Below are 20,078 nucleotides of genomic sequence, written 5' to 3'. Positions count from 1 at the left end.
AAGAAACTCTGGCAGATATGCTATGGTAAGGATGCAGCTTTATCTTATGGGAATTGGAAGCCAAAGAAGTGGAGGTAACCTGCATTAACTTGAAAATCATTTGGTAATGTGTACATGATTTAAATGTACATATTTTGGCTGTGGGTTTGATATTTTCAGTTTGAGTCTTATTAAAATGTGTAATATTTCAATTATTCTTCAGTTTGTACTTCTCCTTTTAAAAATTTTTTGGAAAAAAAAAACAAGAAAATTAAGTAATTCTTTTTCTCCTGCAACTCATAGGTCAGCATTTTCCAAAACATTAGTGTTTGTTGGACTAAATGCCATAATGCAAAAAAAAAAAAAAACCCAAAAAAACCACTTTCTGTATAAATATCACAAAAAATCCCAAACTCTGGTCTTCTTAAGACCTGAAACAGCACAGAAATTAGTGTAGAATGAAGTTTAAAGAGTGAAAACTATAGTGTGTTCCATCTTGCTGCAGTAATTTGTTTTGCCAGGTGCGATGGTAGGTAAATGAACATACCTTCCCTTGACTGTGCCTGCAAAACAAGGGATATGACCACCGCTCACCAGATTGTTATCTCAAAATGAGATAAAAGATTGTTGATTCAAAGCCAGAAAGTCAATCAGGCTAATCTCAATACCAGACCTGAAATAATTAAATCTCTCCTTTGTATAGGAGCTCGTATTTGGCTGATGAATTGGTTTTAATCTTTTTCATACTTTATTTGCCCTTGATTATGGCTATCTGGGCAGTAATAAATGGCTTCACTAAACAGGTAGCTAATTAAATAACTACCTAGATACCAATAAACAGTTGAACATAGAAACCAAAGATGCTTAATAGAATTTAAATAAAGGTAGAGCTAACGTCATGGTTTCTAGTTTCTTGCCAAACATTAATGACTTCTTTTATATAAACAACTGAGATTGTACTACAGCCATTTTGAGATTGGGGAAAAAATTAACAGAGGTGCTGAATGGTCAGCTTACAGGCAAAACTACCAGAGGTGGCTGGCATTTAGCAGAATCTACCCTGACACCATTTCTAGCTTCTTTTTTAATTTGAATGATATCTCACTTTTTGGAATTAACTGATAAATATCCAACTGCATCCACTGGGCTACTAGTTACTAACATATTACTGACTGTGTTCTTAAGAACTGGGATGCACTGATAAGTTAGCTTCTTCCCACAACTCCCCCCCCCCACCGTCCAACTCCCACCACCAGAGACTCCCTCTCACCAGCAAGAACTGTTTTGTCTCTATTTCTAACTGCTATCTCAAGGCTAAATCCTTAGCTTGGTTTCTGTCTCAAGTAGATGCACATTGGTTAATTCATGTATTTATTCATTCACTTAGTAATGAAATTAATCCACAAATAAATGGAAGTGGTAGCAGGAGAGGAGGAGTTTGACTGATAACTCCGTGCCCTCAAAGAGCTTCTGATCGGTGGGAAGCTGTTAATTGTGAACGTGCAGCTTAAGTGTTTAAACTCAGATCTTATGTCTAAGCTCAGTTTAACGGGACATGGCTGTGGGGCTATGTCCCAGAAAGAGTAGCGTCCATGATGTACTTTGACCGCAGTTCACAGTCTAGGAAAGGGGTGGAGGGGGAGGAGGTTATTGCTGACGCTGGAGGAGGAAGAGACCAGATAATGAAGGAACTTTACTGCCAACCTCCTGAGCCTGAATTTTATCCTGAAAACTAGTCCAGAGCTTGGGAGGAGTAGCCTAAAGGACTTGTAGTAATGGCACAATCAGGTTTGAACTTTAGAATGATCTGAAAACCTGTTAAATGAGAATTAACTGACAATTCTAAGACTGATGGATTGATCACGTAAGGCTTCCTTTGCCCACGACCTAGCTCCACTATTCTCGTCAGCTACGTCTCCCAGCACCACCTCAGATGCTTCCAGGTCTCTACTTCAAGGACCCAAACATAGTGATTTTTAATCAGGACCCATAATCTACTGATTCCAACAGCTTTTCACCCCCTCCTCACCACTCAGAGCTTCTCACTTCCACCCCTGCCCAGTTTAAATCTTGTGATAAAGCCATCCCCTCCCCTCCCCACCATCTGAAATAATTACAAACCTGCTTAAGCCCCCTCTCTTTTAAACTTGCATCCAGGCTGTTGAAGAAAGACATGGAGCATGGTTGGCTAGTCTCACTTTATATCGGTGATCTTTTATGCTGCCTGGAAATCCTATTTTATTCTTTTTCTACCACTGCAAAAATAAAAACCACCAGAAAAGAACCTCCTTGGTCCCACCCACATCCGCCAACCTACTCGGCTCTGCAGCCGTCCGCCGCTGCTCCTGTCTTGATGGATGAGTTGTCTCCTCCTAAGCCAACCCGTTCCTTGTGCACTGCATTCCATCGCTTTACTCTCAGAGTCATTGCTCCGGAAATTTCTCCCCTCCCTCTCCACAGAACTAAGTTTTCTCTCTGCTGGACCATTTCCACCAGCGTACAAACATCCTATACTATCCTCTGGAGTGAAAAAGTATCTTGGCATTGATCTCGCCTTCACCCCTAGCTATCTTTCACGTTCTTTTCCCTCTTACTGAAGAATCTACCCCCAAAGCTGTCTGTATGTGTTGTCCCCTTTTCTCTTCTCCCTTTCTATCCTGAACTCATTCCAATTAAATCCGCACCCTCCTATGCCATTAAGACAACTCCCGTTAGTGACTCTGGATTGTTGAGCCTCTTGATCATTTCTCCACCTTTATCAACACAAACCAGGGCCCTCACTTGGAACAGCTGATCACAACTTCTTTTCTGAAACATGTTAGTTAGTGGAGAGTTTGGGTGGAGGTGGGGTAGGGGGTGGAGGATTGAGGCGTGAGGGGAATAGTTTTTGTTTTTAACATGTCCATTAGGTTAAAACACCATGGTTATATGTTTTCTTATTTTCTAAGGTCACTTAGAGATGATAGGATGCACTCTTGATCAATCAAAGTCATATTTGACTTGTATTTTTTACCCCTTTTGTGGACGAGGTCAGGACCTGTGACATGTCTTGGGTTTCATTTAACTCCTTCCAAATAGTACATTTTCAGTTTTTAATGTATTTTAATGGTATGCATTTAAAAGCCTATAGCATATTATAATTATTGTGTCATATAATCAGTGTTCAGTTGGATTTTCCACATAATTATCCTTTGCATTGCTCTGTATTCCTTCTTGCATTTCCTTGTCTGCAACTATGAATTTTATTTTCCGATCAACCCACTTTAGTATTTCTTTAGTGTACTTCTGCTGGTAACCACCACTACACCCAACAAAGAATGATGCAGCTCAAATGTCAAAAATGCTGCAGTTGGGAAACCCCAGTATAGAGTGAATGGGGCTGCTCAGGTGTTAGAATGAGGCCAAGGGAAAAAGGCACAGAACTTGAAGACAGAGGCTACCAGTGTGAAGCAGAAATATGTCCTAGTCACATACTGGAACGAAGAGTACTGTCTCCAGGAATGCTGACAACAGGAGTATCAGCACAGCCGTGGGTGGCATCCCGCTGGAGCTTGGAAGACAATGACCGCAGGTGGGCGGGAGCTTATCTGAGCTGCCTCAGCCTATTTCCCTGGGGCATTTTGTGATTACGCACATCCCGGCCATTTGTTTCTAATTGCGGTGGAGACCGTGCTCTGTTAGATCACTAAGGTGAAGATCATCAAGTTTTAGAGGAAATACATTCACAAGATGCTCCATAAAAGTAATCTCTACTTTTTGGCACCCAAGTCTATCAAGCATCGATGAGGCAAGCAGGAAACCAAATGAAAATAATACAAGGAAATCTTTTCATCAACACCCATCCCTAATGTCTCTGCTGTCAGGTCATTGTTTTTGCTTCTCTAGGTGGGATCTGCACCAGCAGCCAACATAGGAAGCTCTGATTTTAAACAAGGCTAAGTAGTCATTTTTACCACGTGACCCAAGCCAGTTAAGCAGTGCCAACCCTGCCTTGGTTAAGATGTAGCAGTTTTTAAGTGTGTTTATATTATAGCTTCTCCCTCTCTCATATACAAGCACACACACAAACACTCTTACGGACACCGGAGTAGAGCTTTCAGTGTTTGTGATGTAGCCATCTACATTTTTTTTCCCAAAGGAACATGCACAGAAAATTTACGAGTTTACATATCCTTGCTTTATTGGCCAGGATAGCAATGGAATTAATTTGATGTTTTGCAATGACTCCCCCTGTCTCTTAATGTGAGCAAAAATGACCATTTTATGGCACTATAATTGTCTTATTTTATCTGTAAAGAGAGCTGAAGATGAAAATTACTTTCTACTATGCTCTCAGAAACAGCATGGTGAAGAAGTTAATAGAACCTTGTGATAGGATGAGCCTTAGGAACATAAATCCCATCAGGGTGTATTTGTTGAGGTTAGCGGAGTCGTGTGATGGGCGTGTGAAGGCAGGGATGGGGGACAGGGCAGGGACAGGATATCCTCTTCATCAAACATTATACATTGCTTTCCTCATCATTAATGGAGCAGAGTTACACAGAGCGTCCTGGCTCAAACACTTGGAGGATCAGAAACTGAACCCACCCTTCCATTAGGTTCAAAGTGAAATGATCATGCAAGGAAACTTGTAATGTCCTGTCCAGAGAATGGGGCCAGATAACGAGGAGTGAAAACATGCCCTGGTGGCACTGGGAGTAGGTTAACTGCTTCTGCAAGGTGCAAAGGAAGCATAAGCGATCTAAATGCTGGAAGAAGATAAAGCTTATTAGCGGGGCTGTTTGTATTAGAAGGGGCTCAGTCCTTTCTAACTCTTCAGGTAGAATCTCCATCTTTCTTCCTTGGGGAGAGAAGCAAGAGCAGGCAGAGGCTACATCAGAATATGAGTAGGCATTTTACTGGTGCTTTGGTGCTTGGCAGAGGCTCAATAAATAATTATTTTTAAAAAAATCTTTGAGTAAAGCACCTATTTTATGCCAGGCACTGGCGAGGAGATATTAAAACACAACAAAATAAGGACATGGCTTCTGAAGTCCAGTAATTTAAAATGGAGTTACAGATGATAGATCCACTAATTCTAGTTTGAAGTGGTTGGGAAATTATGGACCATGGACCAAATATGGACCACTGACTATTTTTGTAAATGAAGTTTTACTCGAAAACAGACATGCCCACTCACTTACATTTTATCTATGGCTTCTTCCACAAGACAACAGGAGAATTAAATGGTTGCAACAGAAACCGTATGACTGTCAAAGTCTAAAATATTTACTTCCTGCTCCTTTACATAAAAAGTTTGCTGAACCTTGGTTTATGATGTCACATATGTGGAAATGTTTCTATACTTTAGAAACATTATCACTGTTAATTCTCACCATTGTCCATTGAGGTAACTATTGTCCCCTTTTGTAGATAATGAGACTGTAGCTTAAAAGATTAAATGTTTTAAGGTCTTCGTGTCACACAAGCAGTAAGTGGGTGATCTTGGATTTGAAAGCAGGCAGTCTGATCTGACAGTCCATGCTCTTTACGGATGTCCTGTATTGACACAGCTGTACAGGAGCAGGAACAGGTGTATCTTCCTCAGTATTCACATCAAAATGTCCAAGACATTATCTTTATTTTTCTATAACTGAATTAAATTTCTCACTTGTATTTCCTTTTCTTGTTGGCAGAATTTTATTGAATTTTAGCCAATTCAGATTTTGTCATCTTCTTTCTTCAACAGTTTGATCTCTGTGATGGTAGATTGATAGCCATCGTGGTTCTAATTCTTCACACATGCTCTATCCATGCCCTTTACCACGTAACCTTGTGGTGTACTCCCCAAAGTGCTCTGACTCTGAAGGGATGTGCTCAACCGTCATGCCCCCAGCTGCCACAGAGCTGACTAAGTAAAAACTAACAATCAAACATCAATGGGACATTTATTTGTCATGGTGTCACAGATTTAAAAAAGTCATGAAAGAGTATCTTCAAATTTCAGAGTATACAGTGTTAAGCCAAACTACTAGATTGGTTAATTTAGCCAGACCATAACTCAACCGTGTGTTTAGGACTTTTGCTTCCACATGGTGGAGTAACTGGTACAGGACTCACCCTCTAGCCATAAGCTAGAAGGGAAAGAGAAAAATATAGAAAGAAATCTGCTCTTAGATGTTGGACAACAGGCAGCACAGGACTGTGACCCCTGACAAAACCAGAACAAATGAGGTAAGCCCTACAATTGCTCCTTCTCTCCGCTGAAGAGTACTTATCTGCCCGTCAAACAAAACTCAACTCTTTAAAGGAAAACAAACAAACAAAAAAACTCCCTCAAAATCATAACAGAACAGAAATCAGTGAAATAGAAAACAGACAAGTAGTAGAGAAATGTAATAAAGCCAAAAGATGGCTCTTTGAAAATATCAATAAAACTTAAAATACCTTTAGCTAGACCATTGAAGGAAAAAAACAGAGTAAGAGAGCACGTATTATAAATATCGGGAATGATAGATTTGTGTTAGCCAGTCTCTAGGACGGCCCTAATTATCCCTGCCTCCTTTAGGCATTTCCTTCCAATATTAACAAAGATAACAAGCAGGGCCAAAAACACACTGTGAAAATGACCAAATGTGACTCCCAAGGCCGGGCCTGGAAGACACCATGACTTTTACTTTTCTAGTTATTAGCTCACTCACTCTGAGAGCAGCCAGCTGTCATGCATCACAAATAAGAAACCTGGTGGCGAGGTTCATGTGACAAGGACTCCTACCAGTAACTAGCATCAATCTGTCAGGCTTGTGCATGAGCAGCCCTGAAGGCAGACCCTCCATTCCCAGTGAACCCTTCAGATGACCACCGCCTTAGGTGATATTTTGACGGCAAATTCATGAGAAAGGCTGAGACAGAACCACCCAGCTAATTACACTGGGTGGATGCCTCACCCAGAATCCAAGAACCCCTGTGAGATTTAAATGCTTGTTTTAAATTTCTAAGTTTTTGTTTATGCAGCAATAGATAATATATCAATTCTACAGAAGGATAAACAACTTTATGTCTACAAATTTGACAACTTCAAAGAAATGGACAAAAATTACTAAAATTCTGACAAGAAGAAAGGAAAATCACAAGAGCCCTATATCTATTAAAGAAATTGAATTCATAAACAAAAGCATTTATCTCCACAATGAAACTTCAGGCCATGATGGCTTCACTGATGAATTCTACCAAACATGGCAGCAGAAAACAGTACCTATCCTAGACAAACTCTTAGACAAAAGTGTTCACCAATTCATTTCATGAAGCCAGCATGACTCTGATATCAAACCCTGATTAAGACGTTGCCAGAAAAAGACCAATATTCTTCATAAACATAGATGCAAACATACTTGACAAAAAAAAACTGAATTCTAGTTTAATATTGATTATATAATATAGTGAGATTTAAAAATACATCTCATGAAGGTATATATACCATCAAAATACGAGTAAAAAAAAATTTAAGTCTACACTGCTTGGAAACATGATTCCAAATTATAATGGACAGCTGACAGTCTGAAACTCTACCCATAAAGCATTGTGATGCGCACCATTGCACCAATGAGGTAAGTTTAACCAGTGAGGTTACCTCAGGACAGTCAGTAGACATTTGACCAACTCTTTAGTATTTTCTATCACACATGTGGTCAACTCTTATCTGCCAATATTAAAGGATATGACTTTGGAACTCTTCTCTCTCTAGTGCTTGAGTTTAAATAGTATCTCTTTATGTGATGATGTATTACATCCCTATAACATATTGATATAGTTCCAGTCACAGTATTTGATGCCAGCAAAACAATTTCCCTAAAGAAACTTTTGAGAATAAAAGGTCTAACGGTAAACTCAATTCAAGCGAATAGTAACAGCAGGCAAAACTGAATTTTAATAGTAAGAAGACTTGGCTTTCTGCAGGATTCAACTTACGTGAATTGACTATTAACTTAATTCAAAAGGTGTATTATTGTGCGAGAAGCTGGGGTTGTCTAAACTCTGTGTTCTCTTCATAATGGAACTTAAAATAGTCTTTTGTTAGCATGAGAGTGACAGCAGAGGGCTGTTACCATCTAATACTCATGCCTATTTCAGTTCAAGTCATAACGTCCAACAAGCTTTTTAAAAAATATGTTGGAAGGGAGCTGAGATGACCTAAATTTTTTACTTCCTTTATTTTCTCCATTTTTAAAAAGATGACCTGGTAATATTCACTTTTACAGTTACTTAACTGTTGGCTTTCTTAATAAAAGCAGGTTGTTTCAATTGCCTGAATTCTCCGCAGTCCTAAGCCCTCATGATGACCAGAAGCAGAAGAGGTGGGAGGTGAAATGTGCTCCATCCTGCCAGCCTGCTTCCTCTCAGCCTGGCCCGGGCGTGCAATCCAGCTTAGAGGACTAAGATACTGTCTTAAGAAGGCCAGAGAATAGCAAGTGTGGAACTTGACAGATGCTTGTATAAGGAAGATGTAGTGTGAGTGTTTGTGTGTGTGTATAATGAAATATTATTCCACCATAAAAAAGAATAATGCCATTAGTAGCAGCATGGATGGACCTAGATTATCATACTAAGTGAAATAAGTCAGATACAGAAAGAGAAATATCATGTGATATCACTTCTATGTGGAATACAAATGAACTTACAAAACAGAAACAGACTTACAGGCATAGAAAGCAAACTTACGGCTACCAAAGGGGAAAGGATGGGGGAAGGATGAATTTGGAATTTGGAATTAACAGATACTACTAAAAATTGTCAAAGAAAATACTTGAACATGAATTATTTTATAACTCCCAATACCTTCTTTCTCAAACATTTTTCAAAACTGAATTGGTTAATATCACGTAATTTTTTCAAAAGCTGCCCTTGGTAATAGGAATGAAGAAAATAGTGGTGAACAGAATAAATATTCTTTCCCTTATGGCTCATTCAATCCAGAAAAGAAGAAATGAAAATAAGAGTATCACCAAAGCACCGATGTAAACAGCATACACATTATGACTGCACTGATGCTGAAATAGAACAGAAAAACTTAAATTAGGTTTGTGGAAGGGAGCAAAACAGAACAGAAACAGAAAATACATTACTAGAGGATGCTTAATCTGGAAGTTTTAAAGCTAACTTATTATTATAGTTTCGTTTGAATTCTCTGTTATGCAAATGACTGTTTAATAATTTTGCAGCTCAATATGATTCTGGCCATCTTGTATATTGGAGAATTTGGGAGATTCTATAGCACATTTTTTTTCACGCATTGTTGTGTTCTGGTACTACTTCCTGGGGAAGGTTCTGGTTTTCTCTTTAGACATCCAGGCGCCTGCGTTAATTTGGAAGACTGCTGTCTCCACTCAATCATGTGGACAGTTGGGAAGATATAAAGGTTACAGTTGAGCCCCCCAATGTCTCTTCCTATATGGTCTAAGCATAGTAATAATTTAGACATGGCAATAGCTAAAGTTTATTGAGCACTTACTCTGTTCTAAGAGGAAATGCTTCAAATATTAACTCATTTAACTGTCACAACAAACATACGAGATAGGCACTACTGTTATTTTCATTTTACAGATGAGGAAACAAGTACCAAGATGTTAAGTAACTTGCTGAAGGTCACTTAAATTGTGATGGGAATTATTGCCTTGTGACTTCACACTCCTACCTTTTCTGCGGCCATTCAGCTCACCTGTAAACTGAATTTAATTCCCTTGCCTTTTTTCCTGGTTCCTCAGCTTACCTAGTCAATGGCCGTTTTAACAAGAGTACATTGTCTTGAATGATAAGCATGCAACATTAAAAATCAAGGAAAGAGAGAAATGGAGTGGAAAGAACAACTTACAGGGTTTCCTACTGTTTTAAAAGCAAGTTATTGGATGTGGTTTAACATTTTAAAATCTCAGTCCCTTTAATACATCTAAGGCCTGAAATTAAATCATAAATTTTATTCTTGGAGAGCACCAAACATGGAACCATCATCAGCATTTTGGGTTCACATTATTTTATTTGAAATACTATTTTACATGGTGGTGAGTAAAAATGAGATGATGATGATGAAATGGATCTACTAGAAACTTGTCCTAAAAATCACCAGAACTTTTTCTAAACATATTCTGTCTAGTTCTTATGAATTCAGAGAAGCCACCGTTTGACTTCCCAGTTGTTGCTGGGGGTGGATAACAAGGGGTTGTAATACAACAAGACTTTCTAAGGTCTGTGTTGCTGTAATGGTTATTTACTGCTTGTTAGTTCACCAGATGGCTCAGCCTGCTAGGGGTTTCACATCTTTCACAGGTTTTACTTCCCTGTAAGGAAAACCACACAGAATTTGGTTACATTTCTGTGCTCGGTTCACTTTTTCTGTTTTTCTCAAGTGGGATAAACTTTCTGAAGCGTCACTTGAAATCTCTGCGTTGAATTCTGAAATGGTTCCTCTAGGTTTGTGTGGAACACCTGATGGGTAATTGCAAATCACATGGATTATATGTGAACTCTGGTTTTTCTTTAAAATGAGTTGGTTAGCAGGAAATTAAGGGAAAATGATGTAAGCACAGGGTATTACAGCATCATTTGTAACAGTAAAATACAAGAAACCCAAATATCCATCATGACAAGAAGGGTTGAATAAATTGTGAGGCACCCACACAGTGGTGCCGATGCAGTTATAAAATAGAATGAAGAATATTTTTATATACTGGGATCTGCAATCCCAGGATGTGTTTTTGAAAGAAAGCAGGGTTCAGAATAGTGTTTATGAAATAATCAGTTTGTGAATGTGTGTGTACACACATATTTGTGTATGCATGTGTGTGTTTGCATATACTTGCTTTAATTTTAAAAAGAAACAATGGAAGGTTAATCCAAAAGCTAATCAAAATACCACCTATCTGGAGAGGGAGGATGCAAGGAGCAGGGGTAGGATTAGAAGCTAAAGTTGTCTGAATATTTTAAACTTTTACCTTGACTTTGGAAAGATGGAATGTTTTACAAAATAACAAAACCAAAAGGAGATAATCAACCTACCTCCCGCCCCTAGAAAATCTTAAACTAACTAAAAAAATGTTGGTTGGTTGGTTGGAAACAAATTTTAATAATCCTATGGCAATAAAGTACTAAACAGTGCAGACACTGAGAGAGATGAGCCAATTTATTTTTATTGAGAAGAATTATCAAGAGGAGAGTTAGCCTTTTCTCCATATGACATTAAATTCTAAATCAATTACTGAGGTTTTGATATTTGCCATGAACAAGATCTAACACTGCAAAATGTCTTCTTGTCCTCTGGGTATAGAAAGAAACGAATCGGCATATGGAAATTAGACCAAATATTTACAGGATGATCAAAGTGGAGCAGGGAGGGACCCCTGTCCCTGTCTGCCTCCCCTCAACTGACTTCTCAGGTTCCTTGCCTGTCAGGGTTATAAACTCTGTCGTGTCATCAGATTTCATGGGTTTGTAACAGGGATAACCCCAGCGGCTTCCCTCTGCCTGGTGGTGGGTGCATTAGCTCATGGCTGTCATGTGCTAGTCGGGGGGGGGGGGGAGTCCTTGCCACTGGTTTCCAGATGGATTGATAAACACTCCTTGGCTTGCTGATCTTCTTGGGATTTGGAAGATGACTGCCGATTGCCCAAACTTTTCTTCCAGATTTTGCCTGCCTTATAAAATAACTATCAGCATGCAAATTTTAAATGCAAATTTGTCATTTTAAATGCTACAGACTGTTCAAGTGAGTGGCAAAAAAAAACCCAGTGAAAATATTTACTAGACATAGAACAAAGGATAATTATGGTATCGTAAATGATATGGATTATATAGTTGGTGAACATCTGGATGGGTTACCAGAAGAGTTGCTAGTAATTTAAAAGAGGTGAACTACTCTGAAGACAGTTGTGTCAGAAACAAACCAGGTGTATAAATCGATCAGCCAGAAGGTTGCATGCAACTTGGAGGATCAATCACCTTAGTATATAAACCTGGCTCTCTTTCACTTGTTCCATCAGAGTGAGATAAAGTGCCAGAAAGTTTCTTGGAAGATTCCTGAATAACTGACATGAAATTGGACTGCTTACTATGAAAATAGAGCTACTGCCATATTTCAAGAATTTTTTACTTGATTTTCCCCAAGATAAACAGCAACTGTTTGGTTTTTTTTTTTTGACACATTATCTTCTTTATAATAATGGAACTTTGATTCTAGTTATACTTCGAAAATGGCCACAAAAGGTAAAATGCCACGCTGTTGCTCTTTCCCATAACCATGGAAACTTTTAAAATTAAACTTTTAAAATTTTGTTTTAAAAAGTCAAAAGTAAAAGAATTGCCAGGTTTTAATATGTTCCTTTGGTCTAAACGTGGGAATAAATTAAAAACATTTGGAACCAAAAGGATCTTCAGTATTTATTATTTTAAGATGCTTCAAGGCATCTCTGAAAAAAGATTTGAAATCTGAAAATCCCTGGAGCCTCCCCAAATGTTTACATGTTTTGTTATCAGAATACAGAAACAGAGTAGTAGATGGGTTCACTTACATTTCAAATTAAACTTGATTTCTCAAACACTCAACACCCAATTCTGTTTTTCAATATAGTGTAAAAATGCAATCAAAGAAAAAATTTAATTTTATGAAATATAATGAGCATCTGATTCCTGATGTACTTTATCAGTGATTCTGTTTTTTATGTGAAATAGTTCAAAAATTTTTTGTATCATGTTACTTCTAGCATCAATTATCTTTCTTTGAATGTAGGAATTTAGAATGCTTATCAATTCCCATAAATCTCTTAATCCATTTCTAATCCCAGAGATTTATCCATAAGGACTAAATAGCAATTTGGTAAATTTTCCACCCCTCTTATCATTTAAACCAAATAGACAAAGATAGCACCCTAGGCATTCTAAGAGCACTTAATCCAGTGAGAGAGGACTCTCTAATCCTTTTGTTAATTTTTTTTATTATCGAGAAAAAGGAAGACTCAATATGCAACATGTTTAAAACAAAAAATAGCCTATGTCAGCTAAAAGAGATTAGATGTTGACAATAAGGACCAAGGAGGAGGTCTGTTACTAGGCACCAAACTGCACACACACAAAACAGGTGACAGGGCTGACTTCTCAGTCACATAGGAAGATGCCCAGGTCTGTGGCCCTCACTCAGACAAAGGCTGAATTGCAGCATGGAGCCCATAAAGCTAGGAGAGTCAAACTGGGACATTTGGTATGAGCAACAGAATGCAAACTCTGCCGTGCCATCTTCCGTCAACATATAGGCCCAAGATTACAGTCACATGCAGGCTCTGAAGCCAGCCTGCTGGGTGGGTCTTCTCCCTACCTGCTCTGTGACCTGGGGCAAGTGAACTAGCCCCTCGGTTCCTTGTTCTCCTCATCTGTAAATCGGGTACAACACTAGCACCTCCTTCACAGCATTTTGTGAAGATTTAGTGATTTAAATCCTGTGTGCAGCTTAAAACAATGCGTGGGACATAGCAAACTTTCAAAAAAAAAACCATTTAATACTCCTTTCTCAGGAGAGGGGATAGAAATGTCACATATTACCATATTACCATAAATTATAAAAAAAAGGTACACGACAAAGATGGCATTTATGAGCACTTCATAAAGGATGAGGAGACAAAGAATAACCTGCAGGAGCTATACAAAAGGAATACTTTTCTACTGACGGAGCCCTGACACTTTGGAATTTTGTTTTCACTTTTCTAAAATAAAGGCTATAGGATGAGCTGTTTTTAGAAGTTAAGGGTGTACTCTATGTTACACATATACACATACATTTCCCCTAGGAGCAATGTTTCAATATTCACCAGTCGAGTGTGGGGCTACTGTACAGCACATAACTGACAGGAATAATGAGAAAACAAGAATCAACACATGGAAACCACACTGGCTCCTTGACCTGTTATAATTCCTACTGTAAAGTTGGATGATAATATCATGTACCTCTTAGGGTTGTTGGGGGTTAGCTGAATTAATATAGGCAAAGTTCTCAAAATAATGTCAGGACAGTTGAAAAACCACAGAAGTTTTTGCTGTTATTACTATTATGACTGTTAGGAATGGCTAAGTGGAATCTGCTGGAGGTTTTCCTATGTGCTTTAGGAATACATCAAAGGCACTACCACAGACCTGATGAAATTACAAAAATTTGCAACAGCATTAAAGACTTGAAGGATGTAGGAGTGGAGCTCAGCATCACTTCTGTAGTTAACTGTCTAGCTTGGCTAGTGAAAAAGACAGATCACAACGAATGACAATAGATTATCAGAAGTTTAATCAAGTGGGGATTCAATATTGCAATTTTGTACAAGATGTGGTCTCTTCATTGGAACAAATCAATATAGCCCTTCCTAGCCACCCACTTATTTGATAAATGCTTTTTTCCCTCTATCTCCAAAAGCAGTAAATAGCAGAAATTTATTTTCATGTGACAGAAACAGCCATACATCTTCACTGTCCTGCCATGGGGTTATAGCAACTTGCTTGTTCTGTGTCCCAAGTCATTCTGCAGGGACAAGTAATTACCTCATCAATGCTCAGGCCATCACACTGGCCATGACCCTACTGACATCGTGCAGACAGAAAACACAGCGGGGTCCCTATCACCTCAGTGAGATGACACACACAAGTGCCATAGCCTGGAAAGTAAATGCCACAGAAGCACAAGGACCTTCCACTTTCATAAGATTTACGAGAGTCCTATGGTCCAACGTATCTTCTCTTCCAAAATGAAAGAAAGTAATGTTTCAGTTTTGAAAGAAAAATAAATTACGTATCTGTGAGCTGCATTGATCCACATGCAGAGGCTCTAATAGCCAGTCTGATCCAAAGAACAAGAATGCCCTCCCGCTGGTGCAATGCAAGCAGCTCTTACATTTGGCTCTCATGGCTCAGCAGATCCTATGGGTGCTGAACAGGCCCTGTGCTGAGAGAAAGAGAGGGGGCTCTAGTGATTCTGGGGCAAAATCATGCCTTCTCTTTAAGTAAATAGCTTCTGATGTGCCACTGAGCCCCAGAACGCTGTGAAGGCCTGACTGTCAGATCTCATGTGACAGTTAGATCTTCTGCCCAGTATCAGCTGAATGCTGTCTGACCTACTTCGTCATACATCTTGGTATTCACAGGGGTTGAGTTTTACGCTTGGTAAACGTGTGAACTTGGGCAAGTTTCCTTTTTGTGCTTTAGTCTCAACGTTAACCAGAGGTTAATGATAGTAAATACATAGACCACTTCTTACAGTGTCTGACACATAGTGAGGGACTATTAAGTGTTAACTGTTACGGTCATTGTTCTCCTTTGAGGAAGAGGACCTGTAACCCGGTGGAGCCCAGAGGTGCTGGGATGGGTCACTGGGAGCAACGCTGGCTCACTCCTGCACCTAAACCAAATCTTCCTCTTGGGAACCACAGCACTGATGCAAGTTTAGAGTTAAGTGTGCAGCATGTATCCTGGGAGACAGGACCCCATCCTCACAGAGTGTTGCTCCTGAACTGGAGCTTCCTTGTGTCTTCAGGTGTTAACTGCAGAATGCTCACTGCCCCAGGTATGGACCACAACAGTGGTCCTATGTCTGGAATGTGCTGCCTCCAGACCCTGAAGAGACCCACCAAGAACTGTGCTCTCTTCTCTGCAGCAGGGAACTCAAAATGCAACAATTTGCCTTTTACAGTGAAGGGAATGTCCTGGCATGTCCTTGACCACTGAACCCCTAAAACCTTTACTGAAGCCGCAGATCCCTGAATCTTGACAGAATTTATCTCCTGTTCTCAGAGAACAAGTGTCTTCAAAGGGCCTTCTTTCTCATCCTGCCAAATCAGCACCATGTCATTGATAAAATGGATCGAAGCAGTGTTTTGTAGGATGTCCTGAAAGTCCACATCTCTTCTGACTATGTTATGGCAGAGAGTGGGATAGGTAAGAAACCTTAGGGGCAAATCTGTGTGTGTTTTTTTTCCAAGAGAACCTAATGTTCTCTGATATTCTGTGTCGACTGGGAAAGAAAAATGTGCATTAGCTAAATCACAAGCTGCCTGCTATGAACCTGAGGTCATATTCACTGCTCTAGACATCATACCACCTCGACCATGACAACTACTTGAAGAAGTCTATAATCATTCTCTAGGACCCATCCGTTTGTTGCCAAGAGTCATCCTGACAAATGAAATGAGCAATAATAGAACCACCACCTCCCCACTTTTTAGATCTTCTAGGATGTCATTGATCTGCTGTCCTTTCTGGCATACGATACCTTCCACTTACTCTTTTGGCTGGGGCAGGGGTAATTTCAGAGACTTAAAACACTTGCCAATCCCCATTATCATAGCTCTGACCATACAAGCTGAGAAACCAATGTGAAAGTTACTCCGATTTTCAAGTAAGTCAATCATAATTATACTCTCGGGAAGTTTAGAAAAGACCACTGGGTGGTTTTACAGACCCAGAGTCCCAACATAAGCTGGATTCTGTCCAGGACTCCAGTAATTACCTGAACCCCTTTGCTCTCAGCCTAATAGGGAGGGCAAGGGGTTAATTTGGTTATTTGGCCCTCTATACCAACTTAGACCTCGTGTCCCTGAAATGCCAGGGCATTCTCCTTTCCTAGTGTGCAGTCTCCTCAGCAAATTATTTTAGGTTCCCTTGGGGAACAAGCAGAAGAATCACTACAGTGTGCCTCTGCAGGGCCTTGCCTCCTATGGTCACAGCCATCTCTTTAGTTAATGGCTCCCAGCTTTGAAAATGGGCTCAGGATTGTAACTTTTTATAGGGTGTGACAGGCCTCTGCCTCCTGCTCAGCAATTCTTGCTGTCTTTTGATCACATAGTACCCTCGCTGGTTGCACATACAATTTCCTGCTAGGGAACCCAGGTACTGTTAATCATCTCCATACCCTATGAGTCAAATCCCATTGGCTGTACTCTGACCTTGATGGTTGTTATGATCATTGTGAACCCAGCCCCCCAGATGCTGGCATTTAGAAGCCAGTAACTAGCTTCACTGCTTCAGGCCCAGCATCTCTGCTGCTATCAATTGGGAAAGTTCCATCACAGCTCCTCGTACTCTCAGCACTGGTCTGCACATGTGTCACCACTGGCTCTTAGTGAAGCTGATGCCCTCTTACCGGCTAATTTGTAGGCCTCTGAGCATCCAACGTCCTCTGAGCCTTCCTGTGGGGGAGAAAACTTGAATGATTTTCTGGCCTCACACAAATATTATCACCCTAGCAGGTCCAATTTTCCGAGCCTCTCAATCAGTTCTCTACCATCTATCATAGTAATTCAGGAATTTCAGTTTTGTTCAACATGGACCATTATTTTCTCCAGGCTGCTAGGAGCCTCCCTGCATCACCCTCTGGGGTCCTTGGCAGGTTGTTAAGTCCTGAATCACAAGAGAACGCTCCAAGTTAATGAACTCTCCTTGGTCTTATCTTATATTCCAGACCCCTTGATCAAGAAACCTCCCATTCCAATCCCACAAGGACTCCCTGACTCCCGCCATCCTAAGTGGCTGCTGGTGGGTGCCTGCTAATTCCTGCAGTTCCTCCGTGGCTTTGGCCCTTTATTCCTCTAGCAGGTCTAGCAAGTCCCTGGGTTATGCCATGACTTAACCATGGTTATAGGCCTGGCAGCCACAAGAGGGGTGGGGTCATATCCTGAGAAAATCCCTGTGGGCTTGCAGGGGAGAGAGCTGCACTTTTCTCCTCCATGGAAGTGGGCCCATTCTTGACACGGAGAGAGGTTCACCTTTAAGGGCTCTGAGGGTCAAATGAGTCTGGGTGCTGGGAACTGGGACACTAGCATATGTGGGAACTCTTTACTTTCTATTCAATTTCGCTGTGAACCTAAAACTGCTTTAAAAAATATAAGATTTATAAATAATAATTTTTAAAAATCTGGGGAACCAAAATCCCAAGAGGCATCTGCCCAGATATCCTCAACTCAGGAGTCAGGGCCAGGAGATTGGCATAACAGACCTGCTTCAGCCGAAACTTCAATTGCCTTTGAAGATCGGTGACTCTAGTGTAAATCCTCAGTTGTGTCTCAAGCTTTTTTCCCTTTCTCCCAAGAGAGAAAATCAGCCTCTTTTAGGCTATCAAGGAGATAATCCGCTCTCACGTTTGATTTGCAATTAATGTTAAACATTATTAAGCTTCGTTAGTGCCACGACCTAATGACAACCAGCCCAGTCCACCGTCCAACCTCTCAGATGTATCAGCCACATTTCCATCCACAAGAAGAGGCTCCCAAGTCACCACCAGTCCTTTTTCAGCAGCCAAGGTGCCTCTTTGTGCCGGAGCTCGTGCTGGCCCCTAAACTGCTTGGGGTGGTGTCCTCTTTGCCAGACGGGCGGTGGTCAGTGTCCAGTCCCGGGACCGCGTCTTTCCTCTGGCTCTCTTGGACCACTCTTGGAGTCAGGTGAGCTCCCTGGGAAGCAGGCACCGGGAGGAGACAGGACTGCGTAACGTTTTTTGTGGAATAAAAAAGGGGACGCCGGATTGTGCAGGAGGGGCTGTCAGCCAGGCCGCTATGCAGAGGGGCCAGGACCTCGGCTCGGCTAGGCCGCGGGCGCTCCCGAGCGAGGCTGCGCGGTGGCGGCGTCCGAGCTGGGCGGACGGGCCAGGCCGCGGTACCTCGGCCCGCTCTCCTCCCCCGCCGCCGCCCCCGGATCCTCCGGGAAAAGCAAGGCCTGGGCTCAAAGGCTGCTGGCTAACTGGCTGACCGGGCTCCGCAGACGGAATTCGGCCCTACTCCCTCCACACATGTTAACGAGGACTTCAGGTACAGCGGTCCCTACTCACCCCGTTCCCGCGGGTCCGAGGTTTTAAATCTCGCGACACTCTGAGTCCCGTGGGGAACTCTCGCGAGGCCGGCTTCCACCCCGCTGTCCAGAGATTTCCCGCCCTTACTCACGTATTAGCCGCTGGGCCATCGAATCCGCGGGCTCCACGTCGAGCGCTTGTGTTCACGTGACTCTTACCTTAGGGATGCTGACGATTCCGATACGCCAAAGAGCAGCCTAAAAGTGCTTCCTTTCATAGGTGAGCGTTCTTCACTTGTTAGGAAAGAAAGAAGCCTTAGGCGGAGGATGCTGAGACCTAAGGTAAGAACTAGCCTCCTGTCCTGAAATTGTGACGAGGAAAAAAGAAATTCGTGCAGCTTTGGCTGTGGTGCATCACACTGCAGAAGTGTGTGGGTAGTAAATGCGTAGTTAAAGTGCAAAAGGCATTAAATTTGCACAATGAGATTGTGAGAGGGTCCACCTTCACGAAACCTTTATTACAGTATATTATTATAATTGTTCGATTTTGTAATTATAGTTGTTAACCTCTTACTGTGCCTAATTTATAAATTAAACTTTACCATGGATATATATGTATAGGGAAAAAACCTAGTCTACATAGTGTTCGGTATTACCTGCCGTTTCAGGCACCCACTGGGGGTCTTGGGCTGTATCCCGCGTGGATAAGGCGGGGCCACTGTGGTTAAATACAGTGATGAGGCGGATCTGCAGTTTTCGTAATGGAACCAGGACATTTCCTCCTCAGCAGGAGAGCTTCCCAACACTGGTGGCTTTAAAATAATAGTTCATTTTAGAATCCGTGCCTTCCTGAGAGACAGAGAACAATATGAGTCCGCATTACAATAAAACTTAAGATGTTTATTTCATTTACTGACGTTTCTTTATTATACAGTTGAGATCAAATTAGAGCTCTAATCTAGAAGGTAACCCTGAAAATTATTATGCAGATTTTCACATGTACTGTTAAAAGTACTTCCATAAACATTATCTACTTGGTCCACAGAATAACCCTATCTATCAAGTGGACAGAGCACTGACAGAATTCTCTTGGTCAGTTTTTATTGATATTACATAATTTCTTAGAGATTTTCATGACACCAGAAAATAAAAAAAGAAGACCACATGATCACACATGCCCTTAGCTGTTCTAGAGGTGATCCAAGGAACACTAATTTAAAAACTGAAATACCAGACTATTCTTAATGACCTTATTCTTACTCATTTTGCTTTTTGTCATGACTTTAAGTTTATATGAATTTGATGAATTTAAAAGGTAAGTTATA

The 20,078-nt window shown here is 40.8% G+C and overlaps 1 long non-coding RNA gene across 2 annotated transcripts in view; it reads right to left on the bottom strand.

Annotated features, from left to right (window-relative positions):
• The window catches only part of LOC140689518 (uncharacterized), a 33,600-nt gene extending 14,804 nt beyond the window's left edge, over positions 1-18,796 (bottom strand). The window contains exons 1-3 of one of the 2 annotated variants that reach the window (XR_012064562.1): positions 17,969-18,796; positions 17,117-17,162; positions 14,250-14,923 (exon numbers count right to left, since the gene is read on the bottom strand). This is a non-coding gene — a long non-coding RNA (uncharacterized lncRNA). Of the gene's footprint in view, positions 1-14,249; positions 14,924-17,116; positions 17,163-17,968 lie in introns of those variants that run through there. The other variant, XR_012064561.1, reaches the window with a different exon arrangement.
• Between the last annotated feature and the right edge of the window lie 1,282 nt (positions 18,797-20,078).

Source organism: Vicugna pacos, chromosome 26 (assembly GCF_048564905.1).
Source record: "Vicugna pacos chromosome 26, VicPac4, whole genome shotgun sequence".
Classification (NCBI taxonomy): domain Eukaryota; kingdom Metazoa; phylum Chordata; class Mammalia; order Artiodactyla; family Camelidae; genus Vicugna; species Vicugna pacos.
Note: the sequence above shows the minus strand (reverse complement) of the source record. Positions and strands in the feature narration are given on the sequence as shown.